This window comes from Chroicocephalus ridibundus, chromosome Z (genome assembly GCF_963924245.1).
Source record: "Chroicocephalus ridibundus chromosome Z, bChrRid1.1, whole genome shotgun sequence".
In the NCBI taxonomy this organism is placed as follows: Eukaryota; Metazoa; Chordata; class Aves; order Charadriiformes; family Laridae; genus Chroicocephalus; species Chroicocephalus ridibundus.
In genome coordinates, this window is record NC_086316.1 from 83,542,688 (window position 1) to 83,563,531 (window position 20,844).

Genomic DNA, 20,844 nt, shown 5'->3' on the forward strand with positions numbered 1-20,844 from the left:
AGCGTGGGCAGGGAGGGACGGGTGACCTGAAGAAAGGGCTGCAAGAGCAGAAGATCTCATGGATCTGGTTTGAGAGCAGGACAGCAGCTGAGCCCAAGGGGCTGAAGGCAGCCGGGGAACGCGGTGGCTAACGCAATGCAATGAGACAGCCTGTCCCAGATGGTCCCTCACGGCAGCTCGTGGGGTGGTCGTTGGCCTTCCCGTGGCCCAGATGGACAGAGTTGAGAGTGCAGCGTGATGGATCCCATCCTCCTCCCGGGATGTTGGCTGGGTGGAGGAGATGTGGTGGGTGGGAGCTGCAGCATGTGAGGTCTTACGTGCACCTTAGGAGCTCGTGGACGTGGTCCTTCACCGCAGCCCCACCTGCTGAGGTCCCATCCCCACCACCCTCAGCATCCCTCCTGCTCTCCTCCCTTTCCATGGGGTGCTCCGTAAGGCGGCCGGGCCCCTCTGCGCCGTCCCCCATGGCGCTGTAGGGGAAGGTTTGGGAGATGCCCTGTATGGGGTGAGGTGGGAAAGGTCCCCCCGTGTCCTCTCGCTGCAGGTGGGAGCCGTGGGTGTGCAGGCAGGGTGGCAGGGGAAGATGGTGGGGTGGGCCGGGGGTGGGGGGTGCTGGCAGGGGGGGCAGGCAGGGGATTTGGGGGGTGCAGGCAGGGGTTCCAGGGGGATGCAGGCAAGGGATTCTAGGTGCAGGCAGGGGATTCGGGGGGTGCAGGCAGGGGATTGGGGGATGCAGGCAGGGGATTGGGAAGTGCAGGCAGGGGATTCTAGGTGCAGGCAGGGGATTGGGGGTGCAGGCAGGGGTTCAGGGGGGTGCAGGCAGGGGATTCTAGGTGCAGGCAGGGGACTGGGGGATGCAGGCAGGGGATGGGGGGGTGCGGGCAGGGGATTCTAGGTGCAGGCAGGGGATTAGGGGGAGCGCAGACAGGTGATTTGGTGGGTGTAGGCAGGGGGGTGCAGGCAGGGGATTTGGTGGGTGCAGGCAGGGGTTCAGGTGGGTGCAGGCAGGGGATTGGGGGGTGCAGGCAGGGGATTCTAGGTGGGTGCAGGCAGGGGATTGGGGGGTGCAGGCAGGGGACTGGGGGATGCAGGCAGGGGATGGGGGGGTGCGGGCAGGGGATTCTAGGTGCAGGCAGGGGATTAGGGGGAGCGCAGACAGGTGATTTGGTGGGTGTAGGCAGGGGGGTGCAGGCAGGGCATTTGATGGGTGCAGGCAGGGGTTCCAGGGGGTGCAGGCAGGGGTTCAGGTGGGTGCAGGCAGGGGATTGGGGGGTGCAGGCAGGAGATTTGGGGGGTGCAGGCAGGGGTTCAGGGGGGTGCAGGCAGGGGATTCTAGGTGCAGGCAGGCGATTGGGGGGGTGCAGGCAGGGGATTCGGTGGATGCAGGCAGGGGGGTGCAGGCAGAGGCGCTGCCTGCAGTGCGCTCTCGCCGCCACCAGGGAGCGCCACAGCGTCACCGCCCGCCGCTGCCGGGAGGGGCGGAGGCGGGGGGGGGCGGGGGGAGAAGGACGGGAGGGGGGATATTGGGATGGGGATACCGGGTTGGGGGATGCCGGGCTGGGGAGCACCGGAATGCGGGATATTGGGATGAGGATACTGGGATGGGAGTGCTGGGCTGAGGAGCACCAGGCTGGAGGTGCTGGGATGGGAGGAGCATCGGGATGAGAGCGCTGGAGTGGGGGTACTGGGATGGGGGCACCAGGATGGGGGGGAGTGGGATGGGGGCGCCGAGATGGAAGTGCCGGGCCGAGGAGCACTGGGATGTGGCATGTCAGGATGTGGGGTACCGCAGGCGGATACTGGGATGGGGACCAGCATGGGGCGAGTAGCAGGATGCGGGAGAGTACCGGGGTGCAACCGCAGCGGGATGCAGGAGCGCTGGGATGGGGGGGATTACAGAGATGCAGGAGCACCAGGATGGGGAGGGGCTGCTGGGATGCAGAAGCAGAGGGATGGAGGAGCACCAGACACAAACCCATGGGATGGGATGGGATGGGATGGGATGGGATGGGATGGGATGGGATGGGATGGGATGGGATGGGATGGGATGGGACGGGATGGGGTGGGATGGGATGGCATGGGGTGGGGTGGGGTGGGATGGGATGGGATGGGATGGGATGGGGTGGGATGGGATGGGATGGGATGGGATGGGGAAGGCAGCTGCTGTGGAAGCTCCCCTGCTGCCCCTGGGCCCCCTGAGCCCCCGGGAGTGCTGGCTGCTGAACTGGGGCTTGCAAGGAGGAGAGCTGGCCCTGCGCGCGGCAAAGTGGTCTGGATATCTCCCGCCCGCGCTGCCTGCAAGAGTGCAACTGGGAGAGGAGATCCATCCGGCCACCGACGCTCGGGAAAGACGCTGGGGGAGGCTCCTGCAGCTTCCCACCAAAGAAAACCCACTGGTAAGCTGTTAGAGACAGCTCTTCCCTTCAGCGGGTTGAAAATACGCCGTGGCTTAAGTCTCAGTAGGTTGGCAAGGCACAGAGAGATGCAAACTCATGGATTTAATCGTTGCGGGAAGATGAAGGAAACGGGAGCAGCCTGGTGTCGGGATAACGTTCCAGACTGGGATGGAGACACGGCGTCGTAAAGACAGACGCGTTGAGTCTTAAACGTAAGATGGAGTTCGGCCTAAGCAGCACGCTAGGATCTTTCCTAAGACAAAACTGTTTCCGATGGGAGCGAAGCATTTAGCTTAATATCCATTTGTCCGGTTTAAATGGTATCCATGCTGGCAGCGGAAGGTGTTTGCTGGGGAAATCGGTGCAGAAAAGCCGGACCCGAGCTGGCTCAGCCCCGGGCCGGGGTTTGATGCACCCAGGTCTGATGGCGGTGGCTTCTTTAGAAGACAGAGAGAACACGTTCCTGCCTTCAGTAAGGAGAGCTGAAAAAAGCAGGAAAAAAGCAGGAAAGCACGGCCTTGTTTTTAAGTCAAGACTGAGCGGGTTGAGCGTGAAATCTGCTTGTCCTGGGTTCCCCAAGGACGCGATCGTTCAAGATCGTTCAAAGAAGAGATCATCCAGTTCAGCGCCGTAGTTAACGGCAACCTCTCCTGAAGGCATCGGTTTGGCCTGGGGGACCTTTTTTTGCTTGTATCTAACATTTGCATTAAGTATCCCCTCATACACAGACGCATTATTTCGACATTTAATTGCAATTTTAATCCCATCTTCTGCTCAAGGACAGACTCAGGGACAAGCACGGACTTTTTCCTTAAAATCAAATACGCTTCTTCCCGCTCTCTAACTACTCGGTGTTAAGAACCTGAATATTGAAGCTTGTTTTTTCTATTTTTCCCTCTCCTGATTTTCTCCGCCCCCCCCCGCCCCCCCGGCCCCGCAACTTGTAGGCAGGGTAAACCTATAAACCTTAGGCTTTGGGCTCGGTCTGACTGTAAAAGCGTTTGGAAAGGACTGTGCGATAGTGCGGTTGTTAACGGAGTCGAGGGGGCGGGGCGGGGGGGAGCACGTTTGGGATGTGAAAGGATTCAGCTGACTTAGTGCGTCTCAAATGCTAAAGCTGGATGAGGTCAAAGGGGCAGGGAGCTTCGTGGCAGGCAAACAACAGAGGAGGTTCGTAGGCGTCTAATCGTCTCCCGGGTTTATGTGGGCAGAGGCTCGTTCCTGCCGAAGGAGAAGCCTGCTTCTCAGTCGGTTTGCGGACAACACCGAGTTGGGCGGGTGTGTTGATCTCCTTGAGGGCAGGACGGCTCTGCGGAGGGATGTGGACAGGCTGGATGGATGGGCCGAGGCCAATGGCGTGAGGTTCACCAAGGCCAAGTGCCGGGTCCTGCACGTGGGTCACACCAACCCCATGGACGCTCCAGGCCTGGGGCAGAGCGGCTGGAGAGCTGCCCGGCGGACAAGGACCAGGGGGTGTTGGTCGACAGCGGCTGAGAATGAGCCAGCAGTGTGCCCAGGTGGCCAAGGAGGCCACCAGCATCCTGGCCTGTGTCAGGAACAGTGTGGCCAGCAGGGCTGGGGCAGTGACCGTCCCCCCCTGCACTGGGCACTGGTGAGGCCCCACCTCGAGGGCTGTGTCCAGTTTTGGGCCCCTCACCACAAGAAAGACCTTGAGGGGCTGGAACGTGTCCAGAGAAGGGCAACGGAGCTGGTGAGGGGTCTGGAGCACAAGTCTGGTGAGGAGCGGCTGAGGGAGCTGGGGGTGTTCAGCCTGGAGAAGAGGAGGCCGAGGGGAGACCTTCTCGCTCTCTGCAGCTCCCTGAAAGGAGGGGGTAGCCAGGGGGGGTCGGTCTCTTCTCCCAAGGAACAGGCAATGGGACAAGAGGAAACAGCCTCAAGTTGCACCAGGGGAGGTTTAGGATGGATATTAGGAAAAATTTCTAAATGAAAAGGGTTATCAAGCGTTGGAAGAGGCTGCCCATGGAAGTGGTGGAATTGTCTTCCCCGGAGGTATTTAAAAGCTGGGCAGACGTGGTGCTGAGGGACATGGGTTAGCGATGGTTTTTGTCAGAGTTAGATTGATGGTTGGACTCGATGATCTGACAGGTCCCATCCGACCTAGACGACTGTTATTCTGGGATTCTGTCTCACGAGCAGTGAACGTCCAAGGCTGGGACGAGCTGTGCCGTACAACGGCGGGGGATCAAGGCCAACTCCTCTCCTCTCGGTGTTTGTTCAGGACCTGACTCAGGTTGCCCTGGGGCTTGGCTGCTGCCAGCAAAGGCTCGGATGTGGGAAAAGGGCTGGGAAGTGGAGGCTACCGGTATATCAGGGTCACGGTGGTGAGAACCTGTTCTCACCACGGTCGCGAGCATTCGTGTAATTTGTTCTCCATGTGACCAACTACTGCATGAAACCTATAAAAAAAAAAAACCCAACGAAATATCAGTTGGTCCAGTCGCTGGCTCAGAGGCAGAAACCCGGCTCTGTTTGACTAACGCTTTACGTCAACTTTGCTGCCACCTTTCACCTGCCGTGAACTTCAACAGGAGCCCAGGGCGGTGGTTTCAAAGGCTGACGCCTCCTCCGTCTGCGCCAGCGTTCAAAGCTGGAGCTGCCGTTGGATGTGGTGTTGGATGCGGCGCAGGAGAGGCAGGCAGTTCCCCGTTCTTCTCTCAAAGAGGTTCTGGGAGGAGGGAAGGGGACGGGGAAGGATGGGGCTGTGGGTCTGGAGGACACGTGCTTGACGTGGAGCTAGTTAAGGAGCGCAGTGGGACCAAGGAGGAGCTCCTCAGGGTGCTCCTTGGTGAAGGTATTGTGCCCCCAGGGGCAGAAAGGACCTTTGTTTCTCTGAGATGCCCTCCCACAATTCCCATATATTATGGGGAATTACATATTCTCATTATTATGGGGAATGATATTTTGCCATACATTCTGGGGAATAATATATTCCCATATATTACGGGGAATTATATACTCCCATTATTACGGGGAAGAGCGTATTCCCCTGCATTAACGTGGACGTGGTTTATCACCACCTCTGCCAAACCCTCTGACCCCACGGGAATCAGGCAGCGGAAGGCAAAGGCACGGACAAACAATAATTTCATGCTGAAGATGGGAAGTAGAAACCTCCTTATATATGTTGGAGGTATCTTAGCTACTTGGGGCCGTCAGATATGTTCTCTGATCTTCGGGCTTGCAGCGCTGTGAGGGATGTCGGTACTCCCGGTGCCTGAGATCCGGTTGATGGATAAGCCCTTCGCAAAGAGCCCCTTTAATTCGTACAAGCTCAAATCTATTAAACCCCCAAACTCTCGTCTCTCCAGAGGGAGTTATTTTCCTTCACGTGTTTTTTTCCCCGGTGCCCTCGCGGGGTGGTCGCAGCCCCGTCCCAGCCGGGGATGCCACGAGGTTTGACGCTTGCCCTTTGCGTGCCAGCGCACCCAAAGAATTTATCCGGGATTTCCGAGGCGCTGTCTGCGTGTGGATATTTCCCCAGGCGAGCAGGAATCGACTTGCTGAGCTCAAGGCCGGGAGGGATGGTCTCCTCTGACGCCCTCTCTTACGCAGCCTGAAGGACCGCACCCTGTAATCCCCATACAACGTCCACCAATTTTGTTTAAGCCCCAGCAGAGTATTTTAGAAGCCTCTATTAAATACACCCCCCCCCCCCAAAAAAAAAAGAAACAACTTTGATTAAAGACTCCAGCCGATGAAGAATCCAGCACAGCCCCGGGTCCCACACCCATAATTACCTTTGCTGTTAAATCCTTGCAACTCAATTTGTCCATCTTTCATGTCCTGCCATGCATCCCTGTATTCCTTGATCATTTCTCGGCAATTATAATCGCTGCGTCCTGGAGAGAACGAATACAAGGAGATTTATTCAGGTCTATCTTCGTAGCGAAGTCCAATCCCTCCTAGGAGGATGCGTCACTCGGGAGAGGTGACCAGGCTTTATTTGCTTTAAAACCGGAGAAAATCATTTCCCCACCACTTTGCTCCCCTGCGATTTATAGCACGACTCTGGTATCTTTCCTTACAACTTGCCAGAATCCCAAAATGGATCAAATATATCATTAAGAAAGGATTTTACCTGGTGCAGCTGCTGAGTGCTCCAGAAGTTGGACAAGATGATCGTTGTAGGTCCCTCCCAACTGAACTATTCTATTCTAGAACCCCAAATCTCGTGGTTTTCCAGAATCATAGAACGGTTTGGTTTGGAAGGGACCTTAAAGACCATCTAGTTCCAACCCCCCTGCCCTGGGCAGGGACACCTCCCACCAGACCAGGTTGCTCCAAGCCCCGTCCAACCTGGCCTTGAAGCCCTCCAGGGATGGGGCAGCCACAACTTCCCTGGGCAACCTGTTCCACTGCCTCAGAAGATGCTGAGGACATTGAGGTGCTTGGCTTTATGACACTCTGCTTCTCCAAATGGCTAGAAATGCCTTGCAAACGTCATGGACTTCTAATCAACAAGGTTGTCCTCAGCTCCAGGACCTGGAAGATGCTAACCAAGGTTTGAGTCTACTATTACTACGACCGTCTGCTCTCCAGCCCGTGTGAACGAAGCCCAGCTGGGGAACATGGGTTTATTACACAGAAATTAAACATTATCTGCTGGAAATTACATTATCTGGAGTCCAAAAGCAGGTCTTTCATGATTACTTTCCTTTCCAGAAAGCAGTTTCTCTCTGTGGAGCGCACTTAATTGTGTTGCTAGCCCTTTTTAATTAGGATAATTTAGAAATTGAGTTAAATTAAACATTTTATTTCCACAGTAGAAGAAGAAGGGACACTGGAATAACTCCCGACTGAAGGGCTGAGCCTGGTCTAGCTCCAAAGACCTGTTGATATTTATTCACGGGAGGGAAGCTAAGGAGGGATGAACCCAGCACCTTCCCCGATTCTACTGTCGCTTCTGAAACAAAGGGAATTTCCTCACTCACCGTATGGAGGAAACACGGGAGAAGATCTCCCTGTGTCCCATCCCTGGGGAAAACGGTCCGGTCCTGGTGCACGGTAAAGCCAAGGTGCTGCGGGACCAACCCTGCCCGGGGTTCCCCAGCTGGGTTGGAGCAGCGTCGTGCTACAGCGACGTGTTGGAAAAGAGAGTTTTATTTTGCCTCTTTTTTTTTTTTTTTACAGCATTTGGATGATTTTTTTTAGGAGAAAACATGGGCAATTTGAGACCCTGTAGCAAAACGGGGTGCAACGGTCAGTGCTCCCACCCGTGCATGGACATCCCTCTATGAGGGATGTCCTGGAGAAACATATCCCTTCCCAGCAAGTAGGAGCCGGCTTTTTGTCGGAGCTGGGAAACCCTATAAAATATGTAGCGACCGCGTGAGTCCGAACATCCTAAGGAGAGCTGTGGATACGGTTTGATTTGCAGCGATCTTATGGCCGTGGTCCTTCAGCTGTCTTTTTCTTACCAGAAACCTGGGAAACAGGCAACTCGGAGGTGCTGGTGATGGAGGGAGAGGCAGGAGAGGGGAGAAGGGATGTGTCCCTCCTCCTTGGGCATGAAGTTCAAGGGTGAGAAAGCCTTGGGGTTGCTGGATTTGCCATCGGGACCCGGAGCTCATCCGTTGTCCTTGGCTGATGTGGGGAGAGAGATGAAGAAGAGGTAGCTGGAAACGGAAGCTCCTGGTGATCCTCACGTTCCTGGGAAGTCCCAGAGCAGCATCCTGGAAGCCATCCCTCAGGCACAGAGCTCCTGCTGCCACTTCCAGCCAGAGCAATGGGATGGTTGGAGGAGATTTGGGTAAAACAACCTGATTTAGCTAAAGCACGATACATTTATGAACCACCAAAGCTCTGGGGCAAAAGCCGCCCGCCGCCGTGGAGATGCAGAGAGCCCCAGGAACTGCTTTTTAATGGCTGTTTTAATGCTTCCATTTCCCTTCTGGTCATGGCGTGGGGACAAATGAGATTTTGGGGGGAAGGGCTAGGAAGAAAAGAAAGGTGACAGGTACGATATTTCAGACTTTGTGCACTGCGTATTTTGGGGCAAATAAATAGAACTTTTGCTCTCAACCAGCCAAACCAGGGCCTATCCTAGAGGAGATAACTAACTTCTCTCGAGCAGGTCCGTGGGTACCTTCACGTCGTCGGTTATTCAGCAGCTGCAAATTTCCAGCCCCGCGTAGACGCTGTATGAGGAGCTCTCTGTCACGTACATCCTTCTGTCCCAGCACGGTTCATATAAACCTGCCCCGCTCCGATTCCTGAAGGCCACAGCGTGATAAGATGCCTGCCATACGCCCGGCGTGCTCGTGGTTTGATACTGTTATCTCTCTTTATTTATTTTTTTTTTTGTTCCCCCTCCTATCAAAACCAGGAGCGTGTCAAAGCCCTTTTCTTCTAACACCTTTTGCAGCCGGCAGGGAATAAAAGTATTTCCCTTTCCTCCCCAGTCCAACCTTACTGGGAAGGCAACGGCGTCTAAACTGGGGTACCCAGGTCTAACCTGGGGAAGGGAGGGGAGGCCGTCAGCCCGGCGTTTTTTTACCAAAGCGATGTGATAAGAAGCGAAACCCGCGTGAAGATAAGCTTGTTTATTTTATTAGCAGACCAAGGATAAATCCTGGGCTCTTGTCGTTGCTCAACCTGACCCGCTGGCACGAGGGAACCACAAGTTGCCTTGTCCAGGTTATGGAATTTATTATGCGATTAAGGACTATCATCTCATAGCGTGGAGATGCCCAGTGGGCAAAAGAGGATGAAAGACTCGGGTGCTGTGAGACGTCATATTTCCTTGGCGATGGGAGGTGTGTAAGTGCCCCCCCCGGAAGGAACGGGGTCTGAGCGACCCTGATGGTTTCTCCGTTGCACATAATGTATAAACTATACTTATCTGACATAAATATACGTGTTTTCCAAGCTCAAGTGGTGTTTGCTGCCAACCCTCCTTCCTGTTTGCGGTGGCTCTGCCGGTAGGTGGAGATGAGAGAGGATTTTGGTGGGAAAGGGAGGATCTCCATACCAGCAGGTGAGTCAGGGCCAGGAAAAGCACCATTAGAAGATGCGTGGGAGATAACAGAGGGTGCAGGAAGGTGACTGCAGAGGATGTGGGCTCCCAGGAGCGGGAGAAACAAGAAGCTGGTGTGAGTAGGTGTGTGGTGACAACCTCCTTGGTGGGCTCCGTGCTCTTCCCCACCGGATCCTGGAGTAACCCAGGGTCAGGCAAGGAAGCTGCCACCACCACCCTGAAGATGAGGCACGAGACTGTAACACCCTGAGACACTTCTTGTTTTCCCAAGAAGGAAGATTTTCTCCTAGGACTTTGTCCTGAGGACCAGAGACAGGTGTTCAAAGAGTCCTTCTCAGTCCTTGCTAACCCTGGGGCTGCTGGCAGCTCTACGAACACCGGTGGCCATTTCCAGCCGGTGAAAGCTGACTCACAAAGTACTTTACCAACAGGGTAAATAGAGCCGTACCCATTTCGGGGGAGGAAAACTGAAGCTGAGAACTGAAGGCTTTCATCTGTCATCACCACTGGCAGAGCCCAGGTCATCTCAACCCAAGCCCATTGAGTCATGCTGCCTTCCACCCCTCTCCAGCCAAGGGTTGGGCTACCAGCCCCCTGGCGATACCTGCCCTGGCTCTGGCGGAGCTGGCTCCTATAGTGACGCCATCACAGCTCGGTGCGGTGCCCAGCCTGCTCTCTTCAGCCTTGTTTCTGTTGAAAAGTATTCCCAGGTCTAGAGTGGTAGCTCTCCAGCTTGCCTAAAGCATGGTTTTCCTCCAAAGCGTCTTAGTTTTTGTCCCCTTTTTCCAACTACCTCATTCCAGGTAGTCTTTTGGGGCTATAGTTTGCTTAAAAGTCAACGGTGTCAATAAATTGCCTGTATGGAATATAATGGTGAGTGATGAAATGGTCAAGTCACAGAATCATGGAATCACAGAATGCTTTGGGTTGGAAGGGACCTTTCAAGGCCATCTAGTCCAACCCCAGTGCCATGAGCAGGGACATCTTCAACTAGATCAGGTCGTTCAGAGCCCCGTCCAACCTGACCTGGAATGTTTCCAGGGATGGGGCATCTCCCACCTCTCTGGGCAACCTGGGCCAGTGTCTCACCACCCTCAGCGTAAAACATTTCTTCCTCGTATCTCGTCCGAATCTCCTCTCTGTTAGTTTAAAACCATCGCCCCTTGTCCTGTCGCTACAGATGCTACTAAAAAATCTGTCCCCCATCTTTCTTTCTAAGCCCCTTTTGAGTATCGAAAGGCCGCAATAAGGTCTCACCCAGAGGGTCAAACTGGAGGATTGCTTTGCTGTCGTCCCACACCCACTGCCCGGGATTTCCCGCATCCCTCACCCTAACGCCCGTGAAATTCTGCTGCTGCTTCTCCCACGCCACCGACGAGCCATTCCCGCCCGCTGCACCCCTCGAAGCAGCATCGCAATCCTCTGATGCAATTAATATCCATAATAAGGGATTATGGAAAAGAATCCCATTGGCAAGCAAGGGGGGGAAGAGAGAGATGTTTCTGGGTTACTGGGATATTTCCTGGCCAGCCGTGCCTCTGCGAAACGCGCTTGTCAACGGTTAATTTGACTCCGTTCTCCGGCAAACCCGGAGTTATTGATGTCCCTGTCTGAGACGCTTTCTGTCACCCTGAGGAGGGGTCTGACAAGATCTGCCTTGCCTGGTGTGGATGTCCATCCTTCATCACCCGTCCCAAGTCCTTGCGACGCCTCTGCCGGCTCTTGGCTTGGCCTTTTCAGCAGCTTGACCTTTGCAAATGCCCACATGTTTCCTCGGGGCTAGAATAGTGGCAATCCCTTAAATCGGTAATTTCTTCTTGCCTGGGTAATCATACTTTGCATTTCTAAGGCCTCTTTAATCGAAAGAGGTAGTTGGGAATTAAATCACGGGAGGAAAGTCATGAATTATGTCCAGGTAGCCCCATTATGCAGCTGAGTTATGTGAAATACGGGAAATTAGGGATATTATTTAAGCGACACGGGAGGTCAAGGAGAAAACCCAAATGTTCTGCGTTACATCTTCTCATCTGCAGCGCGGAAGGCGGCATCAGAGCTGGATTTCAACCCATATGCGGCAAAACAGTCTTCATAAGCCCGGTTCTCCGGGAGTCCCGGACCCATCCTGTTCCAGCCCTCCGCCGAATACCAGTGAATTTAGCCTTGACTTGAAAACAGCCTTGGCACCGATCGCTGAGCTGGATCCAAATGCCCTTCTAAAAATAACTGAGAAGTGGGGGAAGGAGCCTGTCCCCGCACCCGGCGTTTCGAAACCAGCTTCTCCTCTTGCCGTAGCAAAGCGTTGCTTCACCCGTGGGCACCCTGCTCTGAAATTTGATTTTTATATATATGTAGGAGAGACTATTGACAGCTTTGTGCTGCCTTTTTTGCCGCGAACATCCCGGCTGGCCGCATTCACGTGCCGTCACTTCACTTTCTCTCTAGTTTTGCAGCCAAGTTATCTCACGCCGTAAGATTTGGGTGGAGGAGGAACCGCTGGAGCTCCACGTCCAACACCGCCGGCCCCACCCTGGGCACGGACAGACGTCTCCGCTCTAGGGAAGGACGGCAGAGCCACCACCCAGGCTCTCTCAAGATGGGAATAAAGACCCCGTCTGTCTCCAGTCGTTGCTTCTACAGTAAGTCTATTATTTGGGTTTTTAAAGGAGGTCTATTTGCTTTCAACTCAACTGCAGCCCCGGCCAGAACAATGATCTCTCTGATTCTGGCAGGAAGATTGTTGACCCAACTCTTTTAAGGGTTTCTTTTCCTCTAGGAGTCTCGGATGGAGCATCCAAGCACTTGATGGCCACGGTGGTATTTTGCAGGCCGTTTCTTCGAAACCTGCTGAGGGCATCACTGCGTCTCCATCCTGGGAGACATCCCCATCATCCCACCTGTGCCAGAAGCCCTTGGGGAAGAAGAAAGGAATTCCCTTCTTCTTTAGTTTATTTTTTCAGTACCTATCTGTATGTATAAGTGAGCTTTCCGCACAGGGGATGTATAATTTGAGCAGAACACAGTACGTTGAATTTTGCCTTCAGCTACGCTCTGTGAAGCCAAGATTTGCTCCGAGCTAGCAAAGGAATGCCAAGCTACCACAACGCTACAGCTACGAGCAAGGTGCTCTGTAAATATTCCGTATTTCCCCTTCAACACAAGAGGTTCCCATCGTTGCTAAGACATTTTGAAGGGTATTGCCAGGGTGAGGGTGGAGTCCAGCACAGCATCTTTTTGGTCACAGTTTGTGTTCTCAAACATCTTCGCGTCCCCGGCTGCTCTTTTCCCATCTCTTGCTATTTTCCCGGGACAAAAATCTTGAGGCTGGAGCATTTCCCGCTGGCAGAGATCCGCCAGTTCCCACTGAACTGGGAGAGAACTGAGGGAGGCTCTTAACCTCTTCCCAGAGATGCTCGGCGCTTTCCCGGGAGCAGCCCTAGGAGGATGCTGAGGCAGGATACGGTCCTGCCCGGGCGGGTCCCGGCATCTTGTGGACTCCGTGCTTGGCGGCACCAAGAGCCAGGCAGCCTGCCCCAATTCCCTCCGCTACAGCGATGGAGGAACTCCCCTGACACCTCACCACCTCCCTAAATACACGCTTTTAATAAAGAGCCAATTTAATTTCCCAAGCACTGAGTCATCTCGTGTTATTACCTGGCGTACGGTACCCAGAACAGCAGCCACAGCATCTTTTCCTTGAAAGGAGGATGTTTCCATTCCCTCCTCCATCCCCGGCTTTTCACAACTCCTCTCTTTTTTTTTTTTTTTTTTTCCATTTTAAGTGGAAACCCTCTCCTTTCCCAGTTTCCCTCCAAGGGGACAAAGCCAGAAGCAGGGATAAAAGGAGCGTGCACGTCAGAGGGGCTGAGGGGAGCAGGGCTGCACCCAGGCGGGGACGGGACCAACAGCTCCACTTTGCTCTTTGGACCCGGACCCAAGCCAGCTCCTGGAGAAAAGTCCCCGGCTTCCATAAAGCTGCGCTTTCTTCCTGCTGGGACGGGTTAATAACAGACGCCATGACCAGCGTGACCGTGGAGCTTCAAACCCTCGCGAGGTTGGCGTGAGATGGCAGAGATGGCACCAAAAATCTCAGGCCGGAGGTTGCCCGCTGTGATCCGGCACCCACCTGGGCTCCCGGACGGGAGTACACCCACTCTCCAGCCACCTTTCCGTTCCCAGCCAGGATGGAGGAGAGCACCCGGTGGCATTTTGCGATGTCACCGGGTCAGGGAGGCCTTGAGCAGGTTGGGGCAGGAGCGGGATGCTCGGAGAGGTCCCGCCACGCCAGGACCTGACGTGCCCACCCAGGAGCAGGACTTCACACATGCCAGCGTGTTCACACCGTTAATATCACTCCTACGGGCCGGCGTTCTCTAAAAAGGGCGATTTGCTATTAATAACGAGCTGAGATGAACCGTTGTCAGGTTAAAGTTGACAATCCCGATGGCACTGGCATTTCAAAAAAAATGCTCATTAATTAATGCAAGAGCGGATCCTACCTTTTTTTTTTTTTCGCCAACCTTGCCCCCTGGAAGCATCCCTGGGAAATCCTGGGGGCTCTTGGCTTCGGGGCTCGGGGGGCTGGAGGGGATTTTGGGGGTCTGGAAGGGATTCTGGGGGTCTGGAGGGGATTTCGGGAAGCTGGAGGAGGGGATGAGCTGGAGAAACGGGATGCGGGCAGAGCTGTCGCCTGCCCCGGTGAGCCCGGCACGGCAGATCAGCCTTCGCCAGAGCGATGCTATTGGCGCTGGGATTAATAATTAAACCCCCTAGTACGATCACGGATAAAAATACGAAAAATCCAGGCAGTTCCCCTTTGCTTAAAATACGACAAAATAATAATAATAAAAAAAAAAAATAATGAAAAAAAAAAAAATCTGGAGCTAAATTAACAATGTGCTCGCCCAATTATAGCCACCCTCCGGTGAATAGAAGGTTGTCATGGCAACCTGCCCAGCAAACGATACGGCCAAAAATAAAGCACAGCGGGGAGAGAGATCTTTTGAATCCGATTTTGCAGTCAAAGTAGAATTAAGGTTTCTTCAGAGGCCAGCTCTTCTGGCTAATTTACGGCTGCGGTTCTTCCGTTGGTGTTCATTAACGTGATCCATTTATCCGGCTGAATGCTACGGCCGAACTAGAGGGAGAGCGACAAAGAATCCACGGCTGGAAATAAAGTTACCCCTTGAGGATAACCCAAACAACAGGCGAAGGGGAATGACGAGGCGGGTTGGGGTTTTTGAGAGCCTGGTGGAGTGAGGAGAAGGTGGTTTAAATCGCCTGTAGGAACATTTCCAAGTGGCTTTGAGCAGGTCTGAAGGGGAGAAATGGATCCAGCTGGCTAGGAGGGTCTTTAAATGCGGGTTTTGACATTTCCGGGCTCGGAGTTTTGAGTATTTTGTAGAATCGTAGAATGGTTTGGGTTGGAAGGGACCTTCAAGATCATCTCGTTCCAACCCCCTGCCCTGGGCAGGGACGCCTCCCACTAGACCAGGTTGCTCAAATCAAGCATTTCCGTATAAAACTGGAAGAGGGGAGATTGAGATGAGATATTGGGAAGAAATTCTTTGCCGTGAGGGCGGTGAGCCCCTGGCCCAGGTTGCCCAGAGAAGCTGTGGCTGCCCCATCCCTGGAGGGGTTCAAGGCCACGTTGGCCGGGGCTTGGAGCAACCTGGGCTGGTGGGAGGTGTCCCTGCCCATTCCATATGGAACTAGATGATCTTTAAGGCCCCTTCCAACCCAAACCATTCCGTGATTCTATGATTTACATGGAAATCCTTGCCGTTTCCTTCCTTTAAACTCAGCTTAACCCTCCCTTCCCTAAAGCCTGGCTGGATGTGACTGACCACGGAGGAGGAGAGCCGGGAGAAGACGGGGTCTGGGGCTGAATCCCGACGGATGCAGCTTCGCTGGTGAGGGAGACGGGCCAAAAAGGCGATTTTACAACCTTCAACGCGGGGGGGGGGCGGGAGGGGAGGGAAAAAAAACAACACCGCAAAAGCGGGGTCCGAAATCTGGGCGCTTTAACAGCCGCGGTGGGTGGGCTCGGTGGTCCCGGGGGGGATGGGGGTGATGAAGGCTCCCCCCCCCCCCCTTCCGTGGCGCTGGGGAGCCGGGCAGGCAGGGCGGCGGGACGCGGACTACATCTCCCGTCAGGGCCCCGGCGGCGGAGGAGTCAGCGGAGGGGGCCGGGAGGGGCGGGGCGGCGACGACCGCGTCACTCTCCGGCCGCCCCGGCCCGTCCCTCCGCCCCAGCCGGAGCCGGGTGTCTCCTCACGGGCGGGCGGCGCCCCGGGTGCCTGTTTCTGTGTCGCTGTCCCCTCCTCGTCCCCCCCCCTTCCTCACCTCAGCCCGGCGCCCATGAGCCTCCCGGAGGGGGTCTGACACCGCCCGGCACCGCAGCACGGTAAGGCCGGGGCGGGGGGGGCGATGACACAGCAGCCGGGTTGGGGGGGGGGGGGGCGGGGGGGGGGGGCGACGGACGGGGACACGGACGCGTCCCGCCTTTTGTCTCCCTCAGAAATAATAATAGTTAAAAAAACCCAAACCAAACCAACACCCAAACCCCCACGCGTGGTTGCGCTCTGGGCAGCGAAGAGCGCGGCTGGTTGTGGGGTTGGGTTTTAATGTTTGCAGATGGAGGCGGGGGGGGGGGGGGGGGGGATGGGACTGGGGGGAGGTTCGGCCTCTCGGCGGGGTTCGGCCTCGTCCCGTCTGGGGTTTTTTTTCCTCCTGCCTCCGCTGACGGCTTGTGCCTGGACGTGGGGCACCCCCCTGCCCTCCCCCCGAATTTTCCCTCTCCTCGCCAGGGCGAGCGGCGGGAAGGGCGGTAACGGGGACCGTGGAGGTGTGGGGCCGCAGTCGGGTTCGGCTCTCGGCCTCTGGAAGCTTCCTGGCCCGCTTCGTTAGTCCTAACGAAGGGCATGGCTGGCCTCTTACTCCATCTCCCCCGGCGAGCCCCGCCATGGACAAAAAGGAGAGGGGAAACCCCTCGGAGGCAAGCGCTCGTGCGGTCCCTACCACAATTAGCCTCGTTCATCGTTATCCCCTTTGCAGCAAAGCTGGGGGTGGGAGGACGAGAGCCGTGGCAGCATCCGCAGGCACAAAGGTACCGCCTGGTTTCAGCCTGAGCATCTGTACAGGGGGGACATCCCCCGCTGGGATGTCCACTGCTGTGTGGTCCAGAGGCGGGAGCATCTCCCACCTGCTGGGAGGTGCTTTCCCCATCCTTGGCGCAGGGTTGGGTTTGGGTGTAGCAAGCGAGGGCTCACCAGGGACTACGTTTTGTTGTTATTTTACGATTATCGTTTTCCTGCAGAGTCACTCTGGCTGCACGTGGTCTCGGGGACCGTGGGTGACAGGAGGGGACAACAGATGTTAGTGGCAGTGGAGCAGCCGGCAGGCCTGGGACATTTTTTGCTGCAGCTGCCCCCAGCAAAGCCGTACGCCTGGAGGCACGGTTGCTGTATGTCTCTGGCATCCCAGTGCCTCCAAACTTGGTTCTGGGAGTTGTTTTTCCATAGAATGAGACGAAGATTCGTCTCCTGGGACTGTTCCCTGTGTCAGGCTCCTCTGGTAGAGGTGAGTCTCCCCACCATAAGACCCCGCACTGGATGAGGTAGCAATCCCTTTAGATTGGAAAGGGGTAGGTGCAGTTTCCCAGCATGAGGAGAAGGGCTGGAGTGCCCCGGCCTCTCTGGAGACCTGGTGGGTCCCCTGCAATAGGCCATTTCCCCATGTCCATGTGTGCCACCTTCACTCCTGCTTCCGTAATCCATGCTACTCTTCCTCCACCACTCAGGCAGGTGAAGGATGAAGCTTGAAGTCACGGCCTTGTGAACAGAAACGAAAGACATGGGAGGAAGCAGAAGATATACTGAGCTTCTACATTGTTTCTCTCAACCCAAAGATACCAAAATAAGACCAGGTGATTTAATAGTCCCTCCTCTCCAAAATCTAGGAAGGTCTTTGGATGGTGGACCATCCTCTGAGCAACCGGACACTGGCAGGGGGTGCCATGCAGGATGGATAGGGAAGCATCCTGCTAGGCTTATGGCTTCTGGGACCGTGACAAGCAAGCATTCACACTTTGTGTCTGGTGAGTGGGGGGAAAAAAAAACCCAAACATTTTATTGTGGCAATCCACGTTATTTTTCCCCGTAAGGACTGTAAAGGCTTTGCTCTGCCCTTGCTGATCCTGAGGTCCAAGAGCAAAACCTTGCCCTGGATTTTATTCCCTCGAGCCTTGAGTAAAATTTGTAGTCTGTGGCTTCCCTGTGTTAAGTGTGTTATCTTTGGCAGAGAGATGAGCAGTGCCTGTTTTGGGAAACTCAGGCTGTGCTCGTATGTAAAGCTCTTTCTCCCTGACTTCTGTCCGAGCCCTCCTTGTGATGCGGGTACTGTATCGGCAGGCTCTGCGAATTTAAGGTGTCATGGTTAAAGTGCTGTGGGACTTGTGCAGCTCTTAGGAAGCATTTTTTTTTATCGTTTATGAGATCTCAGGTTGCTTTTAAAGGAAAGCAGAGGAGCAGCTGCAGGTGAAGGTGATGAAGGTGAAGGGAAGTGGCTTGTCTCAGGTGAGCTAGAGGGTAAAGCCCAAGACCCAGGAGCTCACTGGCTGATGGGAGACTTGAGGAATCATTTGTGGAGATGAACTGAACATCAGGTCTGCCTTTGCAATGGGATTTGGGAGAGGAGTGAGCTACCTGAGGGCCTTGGCTGACTGGGACACCTTCATTCCCATAGCTGACTCAACTTCGTGCACAAATGGGATTGGAATGGTATACGGAGGGTTCCTGAGAGCCGTGAAAAATAATGTGCAAAGCGTGAAAACTTACTTGATAAGTTGTTAGCCCTTGATCCAGACTGTGAAAGGGAAGATGACAAGGTGCTGAGCTTTATCTCCAGATGTCCCTCCTTCAGCGCTTGGTCTTGGATGCGAAAAAATACTCTTTTTTTTGCTCTCTGAGCGTCCTCACTTTGGGGTGAAGTGTTCTGTTGAGTTTACTCTACCATGGCCTCCTGATGAGGACAAATTTTGCTACGCTGACTCTCCCCTTCGTTTTTATTTTGGGTCTCTCTCTCTCTCTCTCCTGTTTCTCCTTGCAGCCGTCCTTTCCGCTGCTTGGTCTTTTCCCAGCAGGAGCAGTGTGAAATTGTGGTAGTTGTCACTGTTTGAGATTTTGCCCATAGGTCTCTACAGAGCAGCAAGAAAACCCTCCTGGACCTTATTTAATTTCATGTTCTTGCTGGTCAAGTGAGTCTTTGAGGCCCTGTGTATTTGTGAGGGGCTATCCCTAAAAGTATAGCAAGACCCTGTGGTTTCTATGGAAGCTGGGGCCAGCAGATGAGCTATTTCAGGAGCTGTTTGGGGCACATTTAGCATGTTGCTCGACTATTTCAACGGAGCCATTAAATATTGCTCATGATTTCATTGTTCTTCAGTTTGGCAGAAGTCTTAAGACATTTCTTTACACATGCCATTGTTAAGTTTCAGAGTTAACAGTCTGCTGCTCTGTAGCTCACGGTCTTCATCGGGTTGGGGAAAGGACAACTGTTCCTGTCTCAAAAATCTGGAAGCCTTGAGGCTTCTGGACAAGTAATCTCCATAAATGCTTTGCGATGTTCTCACCTCGGAGAAGGTGCAATTCTGCTACCTAAGTGTAATTAGCGCATTACTGAGTCAGCCGAAATAAAGGGCTAGTGTGGCTAGCCAATCATTTTCTGTTTGTTTGAGAGACTGGCTATTTTGTTTTTATTTATTTATATGTATGTGTGTGCATATGTATATACTTATAGTTATTTACAACGTAAATGCCTTGCTGGTGATCCTAAAAGAAGCGTGTTTCCTGCTCAGCTCAGACTGAAATAGGGATGACATTGGGTGTTCTCAAAACTCTTATGTATTTAACCATCAACTTTCCCACTGAAAGGAGTGATTTTGTTTCTTCCACATCTGCCTTGGGCTGTGCCATGGTCGGTCTTGGCTTGCAGGACTCTGCATTGTCTTCTGCAATGTGGAGGTACCCCAGAAGCGGGCAGGAATGGGGATGGTGTCTCTATAATGGATTGGAGATCTTTGCTGTTTCGAGTTAGCTTTTGGAGACTCCTTTGAGGGAGTCCATGGACCTCTGAGGCTTCAGGGACCACAGGTTGAACAGGAGTAGTCTCCTGCTTATTTCAGAAAGACTCCTGTCTCCTCTTCTACAGAGGCAACCCTTGGCCTCCCCGTCCCCCAGGCACGTAGCAGTCGTGGTACAGGAGAAGAAAAACCTGTTTCCTTAGGTGGTAAGAGAAGCTGTGGTGACACAACTAAACTTCTGCCTCTGCTATCTCTGCAGGACCAAATCCTGCCGTGCCTGTCGGCCGGGAGCATGCCGCAGGAGTATTTCATAACGTGCAGCAATTTATCGAGGGCGTCTCCTCTGTGGCCATCAGCACTAGCTCAGCTTCGCCTTCTTCCCCAGCATGGTTGCGTCTACCATGCCGCTGGGTGGTGGTGGGTGTCATCTGCATCTCTCAGGTGGCAGGACGGAAAGGTTTATGGGTGGGATGATGTGCCTGGGATGGGGAGCGGAGGTGAGCGGCTGTGCGGTGTGCCTCATCCCTTGGTGTCACGTCATGCCTGGGTGACCTGAGGATGCACGTGGGTGCCCACAAGCTTTTAATTTCTCACCGGCAATTTTAGTTGGCCTTAATGCAAAAAAAACTCGACCAACCTTCCCCCTCCCTCTGGATCTGACCCATCTTGCTGGGACTGGTTTGTACAACCTGCTTCACCCCGGGAAGGCTTCACCACTGCCAGAGCCTGCCCCGTGCCGAAGCAGAAGCTACAGGAAGACACACAGCTGCCACCAGCTTCCCCAGCCACCTGCAACAGGGAACCATAAACAGGGTTTGTAATTAATTCTGAAAAATGCTTTTGAACTCATGAAATCCTGGAGGAGCTGTGTTGCTTGGCTTGTGTTCGCCAGGACCTCGGGAGAAGCTTGGGAGAAGCTGGTGTTCACTACCAGGCTGTTGCCATTTGTCTGCCGCCGGTTTTATTGGGTGGTAGCTGGCCCAGGAGGTGGGCAGCTGGGTTGGTGTGGAAAGGGTGGAATGGGAGGCTGCGGCTCAGCGGCGTGGCACGTCACAGCAGCCTGGGTCTCTGTGATCAGCTGTGCCATGCCACGCAGCAGGGATGGCATCCGGTCCATCCCCAAGCTAGCATTGAGAAGGTCTTCTGCAAATAAGTAGGTACGATCCCAGGGGTTTTGCATCGTTAAATTAAATCTCACAAGTCTGTCTTTGCAAGTACAATGCTTTTGAGCTAGAATGTTGCAGATTTGCTAGAACATTTTGAGCTAGAAATGAATTGCAGATGTTTCGGGGGTCTTGGCTTTCATGAGCATTGAGCATCTCGTTTGTGAAGCCAGACCTTTGCTGGGCACGGAGCTGGTCACGGGTGGTAGA

General features: G+C 54.2%; 1 protein-coding gene and 1 long non-coding RNA gene across 5 annotated transcripts in view; both read left to right on the forward strand.

Moving 5' to 3' along the window:
- Nucleotides 1–2,171: 2,171 nt before the first annotated feature.
- Nucleotides 2,172–13,006, forward strand: LOC134508941 (uncharacterized). The gene is made up of 3 exons (XR_010069184.1): nt 2,172–2,396; nt 11,836–12,029; nt 12,167–13,006. It is a non-coding gene; the product is annotated as an uncharacterized LOC134508941 (long non-coding RNA).
- Nucleotides 13,007–15,640: 2,634 nt separating this feature from the next.
- The window catches only part of CTIF (cap binding complex dependent translation initiation factor), a 158,727-nt gene continuing 153,523 nt past the window's right edge, over nt 15,641–20,844 (forward strand). For all 4 annotated transcript variants that reach the window (XM_063320459.1, XM_063320460.1, XM_063320462.1 and 1 more), the window contains exon 1: nt 15,641–15,796. The gene's annotated coding sequence lies outside the window, so the exon portion shown is untranslated. The remainder of the gene's footprint in view (nt 15,797–20,844) is intronic.